Below are 16199 nucleotides of genomic sequence, written 5' to 3' on the forward strand. Positions count from 1 at the left end.
TATTTTTGTCTTTTTCTTGTGAATTTTTTTTTTTATGGTCCTGTTTTCCAGCCGCGTCTTAGATCTTTGTTTTGTTTCATTGTCAACGTCCCACAAAAATCTCAGCGGTAGGGGGGAAAAAAAAACCAACATATTTAGCCCTCTGTTTGCAGTTTTCCACATAAAAAAGTTTTTTTTTTTAGCTTCTCCTGCTAAATCTGAATGGATGTGTTTGGAATGGGAGAAAAAAGTGAGGGGCGGCCTCGTAGGAGGGGGGGGAAACAATGCATTAAGTGTCAACAATTAGTTAGTTAGTTAATGGAAATCAGTGCAAGATGATTTTCTCACATCACCACCGACCTCAGTGGAGGGAATGATGTGAGGAAAAACTTCACCTCATCATCACAAATCCAGGATTCAACTGGTTCTGCTTCGCTGTGGCTACGCCGTCAAATTACATCTGCCATTGTGCGGAGCCTTTAAGAGCCTCCTTTCTCTCAACGCCGGTGCAGAAAAACCAAGAAACAACATCCTGACCGGAACCCCCTCACTCCTTCTCACTCCTCCTCACCCCAGGCTGAGGATATCTTAGCGGGCCGCTATCTGGAGCCATGGCAGACGCCGAGGTGTTGCCCTGATGGCTCAAACTTCCTCGGGGGGACAATCGGTTAGATAGAACCGGGCCGCAGCTATTCTGGGATAAGAGGGGCTCTTGAGAGAGGCCCGAAGCTGCTTTATGTACCATGTCACTCGCTGCGACGTTTGGAAGCAAGAAAAAAAGAAGAAACAAAACAAAACACAGAAAATCTAAATAACAATGTGTGTAAAAAAGAGTAAAAGAATAAAAATTTGCTGATAACATCAGAGAAGGGGATGAATCACAAAAAGTCTGTGAGCTGCTGGATTTAAATAAGGACGTGTACTGTGGCACCGACACACACACACACACACACACACACACACACACACACACACACACACACACACACACACACACACGTACAGAACGCATATGCAGTGTTTGCAGTGGAATGTTGCAGCCTGATGCAACAGCTGATTGGTCAGACTGCCGCTCTGCTCACGTCCTCTGTGATCCACAAAATCACTGCAGCCTGCAAATCACCCCCAACACACACACACACACACACACCTAAAGTGATCTCCGGCCTCGGCCTGCAGCGCCGACACTTTGGGCCAGTTGCAGGCCTGGCGGCGACATTTTGGGCATCAGGACTGAATGTGGCGGCGGCTCACAGTTGTTTTAGATCATCATGCAGCGAATGCCAGCAGGCTTAGGCCGAGGGATGGAGGGAGATTGGGAATTATGAGCGCTCGCTCGCTCGCTCGCTCTCGGCTCGGCCTGTCGCTGCGGCCTGCCGGTCACAGGTGGAGCTGATTGGCAGCAGCAACGCCGTCGGAAGAGAGGCACAAAGTTGTTTTTAGTTTAGACAAAAAAAATCATCTAAAATGATCAACCTCATTGTTTCGTTGGAGAATAAAAAATTCAACCAATTTAGATATAGAGTTTCTGCTTGACTTTGAGGACATTAAAAAATTAATTTAAAACTGATAATAATTCAACTATTTATGTTTACTTCTGCTGATACTTTTTAGTCCAAGGAAAGTGTGTGACATTTCATGTCACCCAGTCAAGTTACACAGGCAGAAACCCATGTAATGCAAAGTGTACAAAAATAATAATATGTGCAGCAATCAAATAAAAACTCAATAAGTACAGTAAAAGAAAAGAGAAAAAAAAATTGCAACATGAAATTTAAAAATCTAGGAAATTGAAAAAAAAAAACTTGGGTTGGAGTGAACAAAAGAAATGAAAAACGAGACAGAAAAAACAAAAACATCGAAAAAAAAAAAAGTTTGGGTTTAAAAATTCAGCATGTTTGTCCTGTTATAAGCTTAGAGAGAAAGAAATAAGGAGAAACAAAATGTGAGTTTTCTAAGTGTATTGTGTGTTAGTCTCTGGTCTTGTTTTATAAAAAGAAAAATCTTCCTTACATAATATAATATAATATAATATAATATAATATAATATGATATAATTTAGCAGGGCAGAAATATATGTTGGTGTAAGAGGCTTTGCCTGCTGCTGAGACCTGACGTTGCTCCGCAGCAGCAGCAGCAGCAGCAGCAGCAGCAGCAGCTCGGGTTCTAAAAGTGTTGCAGTGATGCGCCGTTTCATGTGCGATCAAAGCATTCGTGGACGGGCGGATATTTGCGCCCACAATACCTTGCAGCAACTGTGCGGGCTCAGGTCCGAGCCGAGCCGCGGCCTCGTGGCGCTGGAGACGGGCTGACGCGTGGCACCGGCCGGCGCGCGCCAAAGCCCCAATTACCCGCTTGCATCCATATACACACACACAGACACACACACACACTCAGCATAGTTAATCAGCCTTTTAGCTGCCCTCTGGGGAAGGGGGGGGGGGGGTCTGGGGGGTCTGAGAAGGTTGATACTCTGGCTATTTGCCCGGCGGCTGCAGACAATACCTCAGCTCTCACTGGGTGGTGGTGTGTGTCAGTGGGCCCACCCCCACCCCGGCCCGGCCCGCCCCCAACCTGGCCCGGCCCAGCCCGGCCCGGCCCGGCCCGGCCCGCCCTGCCCTCAGCATGCATGGCAGGCCTCAGCTGTCCTTCTATTTCGGGAGCGTGCAGGCATACCTCGGCCCAGCTGGGCCATCCGAGACAATGGACACGGTGCCTTATCCAAACAGCGGCCCGCAGACAATCTGACGCACTCCAGGATCCCGCCGAGGGTCCCGCCGCCGCCGCCACCCACCACCACCGCCGCCGCCCCCTCAGTAAAGCCCAGTGAAAGGGTTAACTAGGCTGCTCGTCGCTCAGTGGGGGCTTCGGGACTTCATTAAAAGACATTATGGGGAACAATGCGTTGTTAGGAGAGAAAACATAACTGTGGTGTGATGCCGGCTGGCAAATGTGGAGATGGGCTGAGGCAGCTGCACTCGCTCCTCATCCCGGCGCTGAGTTCAAGGTCAGCAAAGAAAATGTACGGCCGCAAAGAAGAGTGGAGGGAGAGAAATGTGTCAGATGGCGCATTAGATAACGTGGATTTTCCTCTTTTTTCAAGCAGAAAATATACTGAAGGGAGAAACAAGAAATGTCCACAATTTGTTTCCTTTTCGCTATCATGTTTTTTTTTTTTTAATTTGGAGTAGTTGTATTTTGAAACAACTAGTTATCAGAAATAAAACTGCTATTGGTCAGTTGCCTTTTATTATTTTTAGGGGGGAAAAAAAGGCCTCATCACTTAAAACAAACGGATGTTCCTTAAAATTATAAACCCTGGACAATTCTTTGAAATTTGACACGTTGACTTTTGAAATGTATTTTTTTTATATGTATTTAGATATCTAAATGGGTTTAAAAGTTCAGTTTTTGTACCATATAATTATGTATATGGATTAACAAATCATCCATCTCTGGCATTAATCTTCTCATGAGTGTGTGTGAAATCACACTCTTTCGGCAGCTTTGTATCTTTTTTGTTGTGTAAATGTTCCTCTGTCACCACAAATCTTAATGTGCAAAAAAAAAAAATTTTGCTCCAGGTTTTCCAATGTGAAGCTGCTGCTGCTGCTGCTGCTGCTGCTCTCGCTGCTCTCGCTGCTCTCCTTCACTTCACGGGAAGCAACTTCTCTTTGTGACCGGGGGCAGCTCAGCGACAGTGAAGACGACCGGCCATGTGAGTGGAGTGTGTGTGTGTGTGTGTGTGTGTGTGTGTGTGTGGCTACAGGTGGCGGCTCTTGGCCTCTGACCACAATAGTTGCTGTTTAGACAGAGCCGCTGTCACAATGAGAGGCATCTCGGCCCGTCGCGTGGCGGCTCTTTCACAGTTTACTCAGGCCTGCGGGCCCACGAACGCCTCATTTATGCGCAGGAGCAAGAGCGTGCACACAAACAGCGTCACGTCACGTTGGGGTGTCACCTGTTGCCTGCAGCAACTGCTCACACAGAAAAAGCAAAGGGGAGGAAGAGGAGGAGGAGGAGGACGTGGCTGCTTTTCCTAAGAAGACGAGACCAACGTGTGGATCATTTATAATTTACTTTACAAAGACTTGTGGCTTTTAGAACGTTTAGAAAGGCTTCATTTATCATATTTCTATCTGTTGACTTTCAGGGGTCAAAGTATTCATTCAACACGTCGTTCCCACCAGTAATGTCAGATTAATAATCCTAACAATCCTGATAATAATTAACCAGACACCACATTCCTACTGAAGATGAAATCTCTCTCTCTGCCGCTGATTTTAATTCTTCAGCGAATTCAGTGTACAATTCCCAACAACAGTTCAAAGCAGCAGCATCAACACGTGCTTGAAAACAGATAGTTTAGTGTGTGTCTAGTGTGAAAAACTGTCGGTTTCATTGATACACACAAATTTCTCTTCTTTCCTGTGTTTTTTTTTTTTTCTTTATTTGAATTTTATTTTGAAGAGGCTCCAGCGGCTCAGATCTTCCTGGAATGTTTTTCTTTTCTAGAACCTTGATTTAAAGGGTCAAAGTGTCACACCGTTACATTCTCAACCAAAAAGGTTTTTTATGTACATTTGAATGTTTTTTTCTTTATGCTTTCCTGTTAAACAATCCAATCCTTTCATTATAAAATCATTAGGTATCCCCTAACCCTAACCCAATATAAGCCTTGGGTTCGGTTTGATAGTGTATGAACTAAAAAAAAAATCCTATACATGTTTCTTCCAATGGAAGCTGTGTATTTTCCACGTGAAAGCTCAGAGTCTTCCGCTGCTTTCTGCCTCTTTATCTTCACCCAGCGCTCGGCCACACATTCTTTTTTTAGGAGCTCCACCAGTAGAGGACCTTGGCCCCTGTCTTGACCCACCCCCACCTCCATCTCGGTCCCTGTGGGGCCCCTCCGAGCGGACCCGGCTGCCAGTGTTTAACAGCTCGTCGCAGCTATGCGGCCTCGGCAGGATGCAGGGCGGCGGCGGCGGTGGAAGGAGCAGGTGAGGAGCGTCCTGAGGGAGACGCTGCTCGCCCGGCCGGCCGTCACTCCTCCACACCAGGCAGCAGGGTCCAGTTGGCGGAGGCGCTACTCGCTGGCAGCAGGCCAGGCGCTTCGACAGCTGGCTCTGGTTTGTGTGTGTGTGTGTGTGTGTGTGTGTGTGTGTGTGTGCGGCTCAGCCCCACTCTTCCAGCTCTCTTAACACACGACACGACCGTGTGTTTGCGCTCTGTTGTCGTCTCCTAATTGTGGAGTTGTAGAATGGTGCGAACAGCCCAGACGTGAGTCCCAGGAGACGCCGTCCGACCTGCCGAGGCCCCGCAGGGCAGCGACCGAGGCAGAGATCACCCGGGTGTCAACATCACACCCTGAAAACTGATTTCTGTCTGACAGAAATGGAAGCTCGCGGTGACTTTCATGTCAAATCAGAAAACCAGAAAAGAATTGAAAAGTCGGCCCAACTCAGCTTCTGTAGAGAGTCCGATGCTGCCCTCTATTGCCACATCGCCGTTACTGCATGTGTCCGTCAATACGCGTTTAAATTTCGTTGTGGAGTAGATGTACCCAGGGTTGCCAACCGTCCCGTAAAATACGAGATTTTCCCGTATTTGGCAACTAAAAGACCTGTCCCATGATGTATCCCTCCCCTTCCGCCGGAAGTCATTCAATTAAAGGACTGGCTGCAGGTGAGTCTCTATTTTCTTGACACCTGCAAAAGTCACTGGAGCAGTGTTGTTGGCCACTGTGATAATTGTGAGTTTCTTCACTCAGAATTGTGTGAATGATTCTTGGCAGATACATTTTGTTATTTTTCTGTTGCTCACTATTGATTTGTGTTGTTGAATCCTCATGTTTTTATGTTCATTCCTTGACAGAAAAAAAAAACAAAAACAAAAAAACACACACAACAGTCATACAACAGTAGACCAGTCCATGTCAACTTAATTAAACAAGTTGACCTTCAACCTGAACTCTGAGGCTCTGGGTGTCTGACCCGCACTCCCGCTGCGTTAGCAAACCCATTATCCAATTATCCAGCAGCAGCACAACAGTCGGAGCATTTTTGTGTGTGGGCATTTGAACAGGGAGACAGCGGAGCAAGCGATGACGGACACCAGGGGGCGACAGATTCCGGCTCTTCTCAGCAGAAAAACGCCATTTCAAAACCAATCTTTTTTTTTTGTTTCGTTGTAGTTGTAGTTTTAAATTTCCACGAGGTCAAATGAGATTGTTTTTTACTGCAGCCGTGAGATTATTAAATATGTCACGAAAAAAAAAAATGTTTTGCAATTTAATGAATTCACGCTACATCCATCAACTGCCGTTCGATATTTGCTCGCTTGTGCTTGGCTCTCTAGTTTTCTCTCTTTCTTTGACTTTAAAATGCAAAGTTGTCAAGGACAGGGTTTGATCGGCCAACTGCATGCACCTCCGTCTCTCTCCACACCATCACCCTGACATATTTGTCCTCATGTGTTCAGGCTCTGGTTGCGCTGTTCAGATTGGAAACAAAAATATTTTTTCTTGCTCTGCGTTCGCAGACTGATGGAATTTTGCTGGTGTTTGGTGACTATTTGGTTCCTCTCTAGGAAAAAAAAAAAAAAAAGGAGGGGAAATGAAGGAATTAAAGATGAAAGGATGTCTTTGACGTTTGAAGACGTGGTGGTTTGGACATTTTGGGGTTGGAGCTGTTGGCATCCAACTGTGGCTTCCTTTTCCCCTCATTACTGGAACAACATCTACAAGAACCAGAACAACACGTCTGTCTGTCTGTGCGTGTCGTTTGAATGGCCACGGCTTGCTTGGGGCGGCAGCTCATCACAACACTCAAAAACAACAACAACAACTCAACAAAGTTTTTTGTGTTTTTGCTTTGTATTGATTTGTTAACGTCACATCCTGTTCAAGATATCTGATTTCACTGTGTTTTTATTTCCAAATGACGTCCTGGATAAACGGTCTTATACATCACATAGGTATCGGATTTGTTTGCTGTTTTTTCATCACTACACCTCGTCTCCCTCATCACAATTTCTCTCGTTCTCCTCTTCATATTCTTGTCTCTCCCTCGAGCAAAACTTTTATTTCGATAGATGACCGACAGAGGGCGCCCGTTCCCCGAATGTGACGCTTGGGGTCGGCTGTTTTAAATTTGGATCACATGTGGCCGCTTGTCACCGCGAGGTTAAAGGCGAACAGTCTGCACCTTGCAAGCAGCCGACTGCGCAGTGATTCAGGACAGAGTGTTAAAAAAAAAAAAAAAGAGAGAGAGTTGTAAGCAGGTAGAGAAGCACATGTCTCATCAACATTCGTCACGTGTTGTCGTCATAGTCGTCGCTGTTGTTGTTGTAAATCCCTGAGCAGACGTTGCTGAAGGAAAAAGGCCTTTTCCACCCGCCATTAACAAGGTGTTTCTCTGTGTTTCTCAATGACAGGAAGGGGCTATCTCACAGGAAGTGGAAGTAGGAGCGTCCCTCTCTCTCTCTCTCTCTCACTCACACACACATAAACGCATGCACGCGCACATGCCTGCGCCCCCCCACGGCCATCCACTCGCCTGCCCATCCTGTGGCTGTGAGCAGGCAGCAGCAGGAACACCTCCTCTCCCTCTCCCTCTCCCTCCGCAGGCCTTTGCGGCCGCCTGCGAGTGTTTTGGAAATCGTCATCCTCCCTGACCTGCTGGCCCGATCCTGGCGCCAGGAGTCTCCTCGCCTCCCCTCCACCTCCGAGAGCGCCGCTACCCCCCGACCCCACGGATAATTCAGACCAGCTGTTGCAAGGTGCCTTGCCGACTCCCACCCACTTCTCTTTCCCCACTCGGGGGGGAGGAGGGAAGAGGGAGGTGGTGGTTGGGGAATGGGGGGAGGGGGGGTGGCGGGAGGAAAAAAAAAAAGTGGCGCCGCTGTGGGCTTTCTTTGGCAGCCTCTCGCTCCTTGCATGGGGTCTCACTGGCGCATTAAATAAATCTCAGTCGATCACTGGCCCCGGTTGCTGCTCTGCAACAAATCAGCAGTGTTGCTGGGTTTTTGATGTTGCAATATGGAAACACACACACACGTACACACACATAGTGCGGGCACGGCGGCGCAGGGGGAAGCGATGGCAGCCAGTCAAGCGCTGAATTTGCTTTTCCTGGCCGTTTCGTGTGAGTGTCGCCAGCAGAATGTCGGCTCGTTCCTCCCAGAATTCAGCCCCTTAATGCAGCGGAATGTGTGTCACTGTGAAACCAGAGTCCCCAGACGGACTCGGGCTGGCTTTTTTTTTATTTTTTTATTGCAGAGCCATCCCTTCATTGGAGTCACATGAAGAGCATGTGCATCCTCCTCCACAATCAAGTGATACTGAGAGGGTATTGAGGGCTGCTGCCAAGGAATGTTTGAGGAGAAAAAAGGGCCTGGGCTCGCAGCGGATCACTTTCCTTCTGTGTTGAATTTGTGCGGCAGGAAAAGAGGGAGAGACGGACGAGAGAGGTTCTCATCGCATGTGTGCGCTTTCTCCTTGTGGGCTCCCCACCCCCTCACCCCCACCTCCTCCTCTCAGCATTTCGGGGCTGTGTGTATAGTAAGGTGCCTTTCTGTCTATGGTCTAACCAGACTGGGACTCTGGCTTGAGGTGGAGGGGAACCCCACGCCGTTTGATCCCCGAATCCGCAAGCCCCAGCACTGCTGAGTAACAGCCCACAAGTGTGCTGTGTAACTCTGTGTGTGTGTGTGTGTGTGTGTGTGTGTGTGTGTGTGTTGCGGTTGCCTTGTAGAACAGCAGAAGGCTGGCTGCCTGATAGCGCAGGGCGAGCGAGGGGGGGATGGGCCCACTCGTACAAAGAGCTGTTCTGGTGGAACTATGGAGCAAAATAGTTCCTGCTGCATTGGGATTTCCTGTCTCTGCCCTCAGCCCAGCACCCCCACCCCCACCTCCGCCACCTCACCACCACCACCTCCACCCCTCTGGGTCTTGACGCCCTTTAACAGGATGGAAACAGCCCGTACAATATTTCAGAGAACCCATTGATTCAATTAAAAGGATTGCACGGATCTGGGGGGGGGGGCGAGAGACTCGGCCCGTCGATCCGGACGTTTCATTTTTTTTATGACCAGGCCTCCGCAATTCCATTTCCTCCACTCAGATGTCCGAGTTTGCAGGCTCGAGAGCAGACAAACAGATTTGACTGAGATCTCTCTCGTCTGCAGGCGCGTTAACACACAAACTGCGTCGCTGTCGCCCAGTGTCGCGGCTGGAATACACATCAGCCAGCAGGCCAGCGACCCCACGCTGCTGCTGCTGCTGCTGCTGCTGCTGCTGCTGCTCTCCTGCAGAATGCGGGAAGGACAGGTGTGCGTGCGTGTGTGTTTGTGTGTCACCATTTGGTTGCCGTCAGACGTGGCGTGTGGGTGTCAAAGAGGGGGGGCTGCTATGGTGTGGGGCTGTGGGGGGGTTCTTAACGTCTAAACCAGTTCTCCCTCCTTTGATGTGAGGCGTCAGCGGCGGCGCTGGGGGGCATGTGTCACTCATTAGCAGTGTGGTGAGAGTGCGCTAGTGTGTCGCACAGCGCGGGGAGAGGATGCTGTGAAAACGGGGTGTTCCTGCTAATAAACCCGGGACGGGTGGGAATTTTATTTTTATTTTTTTTTGGAGGGGGGGGGGGGGTGTGTACAGGCCTTTACAGGCTCCATGTTACAAGTGGACTCTGAGAGCCGCCTTTGCTTCGCCTCCGTCGTTTTTTGCGCCGCGCACATTTGCTCGGAGCCGATAGTCACAGGAAGGAGAACAGACTATTTCATTGAAGAGCGCCGCTGCCAGAGTTGGCCGACTTTGGAGAGGGAGGGAGGGAGGGAGGTGGGGGGAGGTGGGGGGGAGGGAGGAGGGGGAGGGGTGCAATGGAAACCAGATGTCGGAGATCCAGCGTGAATATGTCAAAGCTCCCAGACTATGTCAGCTCCTCGGCGTCCCATTGGTGGACCGCTGCCTTTTTCTGCACCGTCATCAGTAAACGGCCGTGAGACTACTTCATCCCCCCCCACCCCGGCCTCCAACCCCATCTCTCTCCCTGGACGTTCGACTCTGACTTGGCTGGAGAGGCTTCGGCCTGTAGTTTCCAGGAGTCGCTCTCTTTCTCCGCCGCTGTCGCTAAAGTTTCACGGCCCACCACCACCATCACTGCCTCCGCTGCCACTGCTGCATTCTTTAGATTTTCCGGGTAACTTCCCACATCCCCCGAGTCGCCGTCGGGTGGCAAATCTCTCGGCCCTCCTCTGCGGACAGATTGCTTTCTTTCTAGCTTGAGAAAATAACAAGCGATAGAGTAATGACTTAACAAGCGGCGGGATAATGGCTTCAGCATGTGCAGGCTCTGATTCCACTGGTGTTGGGGTGTGTGTGTGTGTGTGTGTGTGTGTGTGTGTGTGTGTGTGTGTGTGTGTGTGTGCGTGCGTGTGTGTGTGTGTGTCTTTTGTTGGGGGAACCGACTGTGCAGAATCAAGCAACTCTCTGTTGATTTGACTTGTTTGAAAGCGTTGCAGCGTTGATGAATAGAACTCTCTCACTCTGTTTCTCCCTCTCTCTCTCTGTCTTCCCCTCTCTCTCTCCCTCTCTTTCTGTGTCTCCCCCTCTCTCTCTCTCACTCTATTTCTCTCTCTCTCTCCCCCCCTCCCCCCTCTCTCTCACGCTGTTTCTCTCTGGCTCTCTCTCTCTCCCCCTCTCTCTCTCACTCTGTTTCTTGGAGTCTTGAGGGACTGGAAAGCCCCCGGAGCTGCCCCCCCTCATTCCCTCCCCCATGGCCCCACTACGTCACAGCGACAAGGATGGCGGTGTGTGTGTGTGTGTGTGTGTGTGTGTTCCCATCAGAAGCAGCTGCTCTGTCGGCCTCCCACTCAGAGGGAACATCCTCAAGTCTTTACCCACATCTGGCTGGATGTCGTTGGCCTTCGTATGAATTGTGCGAGTGAGTCACTGCTTGTTGGCTTTCATCATCTGATTGGTTGTTGCACCGCAACTCTCTCTCTCTCTCTCTCCCAATCTCTCTATCTCCGTCATCAGTGAACCAATGCCAAGCCAAGTGGCTGGTTCCTCCTCTGAACCAGGCCTCGTCTCACGCAGTCATCACGTCTTCTATCAAAGTGGAAAAGTAAAATTCTACAAGGTTCGACTCCCAACCTCCCCAAACCCGTCAAACCCCCCAATTCAGAATGTCAGGTGGGAAAGTGGGAGGGACCTGGAGAACCTGGAGAACCTGGAGAAGCTGGAGTTCACCCTGAAGGTCCGCTGGGTCGAAGCCCAGGTCGGCTGGTAGGCAGACTTTCACTAGACTCTCGCTCTCTTTTTGTCGTTCTGGCAACGCGGCCGTTCTGTTCCCCCCAACGTCCGACCGGAAGTCTTTCGAAACCTGTGACGCCAGCTTCTGTCTCTTGACCTCTGACGTGTGCGGTGGTGACGACGGAAGCGTCGCCTTCGTGTGCGAGCGTTCGTGGGAATCGACACGCCCCTCACCCGCCGCACCAACCGTCTTCCTGTCTGTGAAATCCGACACATGAGCCACACACACATCTCCATGGTGGACATGATGCTGCTTGCCCCAGCAGGTGCTTCTCACCGCTCTGCCGTCTGCTGTTCTCTGGGTGTTTTGGTTTGGTGCTTCAGCCAATGGGATCGCTCGGCGAAGCGATGGAACAAGTGCGGCGGCGGTCTGTTTCCCACCTGACGCTGTTTACGCGGCACTGCGGCAGGACGTGTCCCGACAAGCGCCTTCACTTTCATAAGGCTCCATCAGAGCCTCCGGCGACAGCTCAACGTCCTCTTGCACCTTGCCTGGGAAAATATGCTCAGCTGCATTCCGGTACGGCGAGGAGGAGATTTGTTTCACCCCCTCGCCCTTGCCACAGGTGGAAAGGAGGCTCGTCCGGGGCGGCGGGGAGGGGGGTGGGGGGGAACCTGCTCACCAATTCCTTTTTAGTTTTTTTTCCAAACTCCTGCGACCCCCGAAAGCGACGTCGGTCCAGACTGAAATATCTCCACTGACGGATTCACGTTGCATTTTATTTATTTATTTATTTATTTATTTATTTATATTTTTATCGCTGTGACATTTAGAGTCTCCAGAAGAGGTTGAGCTGCTTGAGCCTCTGTGATCCCTGCAGACTTACAGTGGTGCCACTGGCAGATTTACTGTTTTTTTGTTTTGTTTTGTTTTGTTTTAAGGGAAAGTCTCCTCCAGCAACTGTTGGGTAAACTGCCAAGATGTTTGGCACCGACTGCTTTGCTGCGCTGTTTTCACTGATAAAAATCTGAAGGAAAAAGTTCTTGATGTTCTTGAATTTAGAGCCTAGTGCGGCTGCAGATTTACGCTTTGGGCCAATGATGGAAACCAATCAAGGTGCCATATTTTGCAGAATTCACTTGGCCAGTCCGAAGGTCACGTTCTGGCTGCGACTGCGTGGGTTCTCTGCCGGAACTCCGGCTTCCTCCAGCAGAATCCAGACACGCAGGATGAGGAGTGAAAGAAAATGGTTGTGCAATGAAAAATCAGCGTCTCCTGCTCGCAACAAACTCTGCAGAATTGCCAAAAGTCCATCTTTCTGGTGAAAAGCTCCACTTTTCTGAAATTCTCTTTGCAGAAAGATGTGAACTAAGGGCTTATTATATTTTTTTGAGATTCATGGAGTTTTGAGGACAGTGACTTGGGTGGGACCTGAGTAGCCAAAGCTAAATATTAGCACCGTCATGTTAGCGTTCCCACATTCCCAGCCATTCTTCTCTTGTCTGCCCCACGAGGGTCACGTGCGATATTTCGTCTTTTTTTAGCGTTGTGATTTTGTTGGCTCGCTGTCCGGCGGATGTGCTGCTCCTCGGCTTACCGAGATGCCACACAAGAATTCAGGAGTAATGAGAGTGAAGAAAAGCCGGGGTCAGCGCGAGAAGCTCTTGTTTCCTGTCCCGGGGTAGAAGTCAGGTTTACTTTTCTCCTCCCCTCTCCTCTCCAATCCCCACTCACCCCCGATGTGAGGCAATGCCCAGAAGAACACAGGGGGAGAAGAAAAAAAAAAACAGAGCGAGCGCTCCGGCGCCATCCACCCCTCCAGCTCCGCCCCCTTCTCCTCTCTCCCACTATGCTTCTCACTGGCATGGAGTCTGCTGCAACACATGTCTCTGATCAAGTCCAGCCTGCGTCATCAGTTAGTAAACTCCAGGCTCCAGGAAAACCAACAGAGAGCACATTCATAGCCGGCGACCCTGTGACTGAGTGTGTGATTCATTACTCTTTAATATGCAGCCCTGACCCCTCCCCCTCCCCCCGCCTCCCACCCAACGCTGCCTCGTGCTCCTGCGAACCGTCCTTGGGGCGACTCGGCAGCCTGATCGAATCTGTCGTTCTGCTCACTTGTGTTTGTTGCCTCTTTGTGTTTACCAGCTGCAGCAGGCAGGCGCTCGAGCCTCTTGGTCTCCGTTTCCTGCTCGGAAGAGCCAACGAGGTATCGGCTGTGCGCTCTCACATCAGTGCACGCCACTTTAGCGCGTTACGAGTGTGACAGCGCCGCAGACTTCCCGGAGACGAGAACCACCGCTGGCTGTGCAGAAGGGAGAGCAGTAAAGTGCCGAGGCGGCGCGCTAATGAAGTGACCTCAAGCAGGGTGGCAGACGCCAGGAGGCGCTGGGTTCGGCTGCCAGGCCGAGGAAACGTTTCATGAGCTGAGATGTGGCTTGTGAGAATAGCTGAGGGATGAGGCGACGGCTTCGCCAGCCTAGTTTCCACCTCGCCGAGGAGCAAATCCTTCAAAAACCCGCATTGAACTGCTGCAGTTTTTTCCGAGGGTTCGGCTGCATAGGCGATGCACCTTAACGGGGCAATAATGAAATGTAGAGGAAGTTTGTAAAGGAAGTCCCCCCCCCGTGCAGGCGTTCAGCTTCAGCTAGCATTAGCCACGCTCAACGCTAACAGGAAGTGGAGGCCAATAAACAACCTTTTCACATGTGACGTTTCCAAAATGGGCATAAAATCTGTGAGCGGTGGAAAGTTTGGAAAGCTTGCCGGTGATGGAACGGAACAATGTTTCTATTCTCTGGCATCAAACATGAGGGCGGCTCTGTTTCCAGCCCTGCGGCCACGCTTGCTCCCGCTCTGCCGCCTCACACCTCACATTCTGAGTAACACCATCGGTCGCGCGCCGCTTCGGCCGTCTGCTGCTGATAATCTGTTCGCTATCTGCGGCCTGCATCGGCGGGGGGAGAGAGAGACCGCTGACTCTCAGGTGATAGTCACAGGTCTGCTGGCGGGTTTCTTCTCGGCGGTTCGGCCTTGACTAGGTCACCGACTCCCAGCGCAGCACATCGCTGCAGCTGAAGTGGGTGTCTAAAGGATTTTCCTGGGAGAGTTCTCTCCAGGTCTTGTGAGTAATGAGAGCAGGATGATTCCTGTTTACGAGATGCTGACAGCTCCTTCCTGTGTCCCGGGCCATGAGCCCGAACTGCTGCTGCTGCTGCTGCTGCTGCTGCTGCTGCTGCTGCTTCAGAAGGCCACTTCAGAGTTCCCGGCCACCCAACTCCACCCTGAATAACTTGGCTGAAAACAGCAGCAGCCATGGGTGGGACAGCTGCTGCTGCTGCCGCTGCTGGTGGTGGTGGTGGGGGAGGGGCTGACAGGACACGACAGGACGCAGCGTCGGAGGTGGGAGAGCGTGACGGCACCAAAAGGGAAAAAAAGAACAACAACAGCAAAAAAAAAACAAAAAAAACCCAAGGCACTGGAGCTCAGCAGCTCCTCAGCCGGGGCGGCTTTTCTGGGCTAAAGTAGGCCAATGTAAACTCCCACTTCCTGTCGGCCATGTCTCCGAGGGGGAGAGATGATCCGTCTGTGAGGAGGGAGAGAGGCTGCTGCTCTGTAGGGACCGTTTACACACACACACACAAACAGAAATAAAGGCGAAGAGGCAGGCCGGAGAGTGTGAGTGGGAGAGAGCGAGAGAGCCGAGGAATACACAAACACAGTGGGGTTGAGGAATGTTAAACACATGCTTTATGGCATAAATAGCAGCCACTTTTGGTAAATTACAGTGAGCGCTCTGGCACTGTAAAGCTCACAGCAGGAAAACACTCTCAGATTTCACATCCCCGCCTGCCGCTCTCTCGCAGGAACAAGGCGCAAGAATACACACACACACGTATATTTTTATACATAGAGAGGGAGAGAGAAAAAACACACACACACACACACACACACACCGGGGTAAAGCTCCAACTACAAGCGACAAACGTTAAAAATATAGTTGGGAGTCGCCCCTGCCAGCGAGAGCTGACACCCTCACCTCAGGACATACCAGCTGACATCATCACAATAGTCGCCTGCTAACGTCCAACAGCTGAGATTTTAACAGCCCTTTGTTTTTCCGACGGCATCGCAGCTAAAAGAACAAAGGAAGCACAGTCACAGCCTCCTCGCATTAGTTCCATATCGAACCCGTCAGGGCTCAGGCACAGATGTTTGTCGGTGTGTGTGTGTGTGTGTGTGTGTGTGTGTGTGTGTGTGTGTGTGTGTGTGTGTGTGTGTGTAAGCGTGCTTTGCAGTGTGACTAGTGTTGTGTTTTTTGGGGTGAGTCACGGCTACGTGTGACACGGACGGCTGGAGCCGCAAAGCGCCGTGAGAGCCCTGACTCAGGAAGAACCCAGCAACCGTCCAGTGCAAGAGCTGGCTGGCTGGCTGCTGGCTGGCTGTTCCTCGGCCCACGCAGGAGACACAGCCACTGGCTGGAGCTCTGACTCCACTGGCCGACAGTCAAGGAGCCATGGGAACCTCGAGCTCCAGACCGGGCCGACTCTGACTCAGTGTCTGGGGCGGGGAAACAGGAGAATGTTGTACTTTCCCTGAGGAGGAGGGGAAGAAAACTTGCACTCACAGGCTGAGTGAAGGATATAGATTTGTGGAATTCCAGATTGTTTCAAGTTCAACTTCGTGTCTGAACTGGACTATGATCTTGGGAATTTTGGGAATTGAAAAAACACAAGCAAAGCAAGAAGTTGGGCTTTTGTCAAGGGTTAGGGTTAGGGTTCTCCGTGAAGGCACACGACCAGCGTGCGCTCGCACAACTTGTTTGCACAGTGGCGGCAAAGATCCGGTGGCAGGTGGAAAACTGGAAGCAGGTGCAGGCAGTTGTTCCCCTCCATCAGCCCGTGTGTTCACCTGCACGTCTGCAGGCTCGGCGTCACCGGCCGCAGCCGCAGCGGCCACTTCCCACCC

This window comes from Nelusetta ayraudi, unplaced genomic scaffold (genome assembly GCF_046127955.1).
Source record: "Nelusetta ayraudi isolate G7.1 ecotype Tasmania unplaced genomic scaffold, CSIRO-AGI_Nayr_v1 ptg000096l, whole genome shotgun sequence".
In the NCBI taxonomy this organism is placed as follows: Eukaryota; Metazoa; Chordata; class Actinopteri; order Tetraodontiformes; family Monacanthidae; genus Nelusetta; species Nelusetta ayraudi.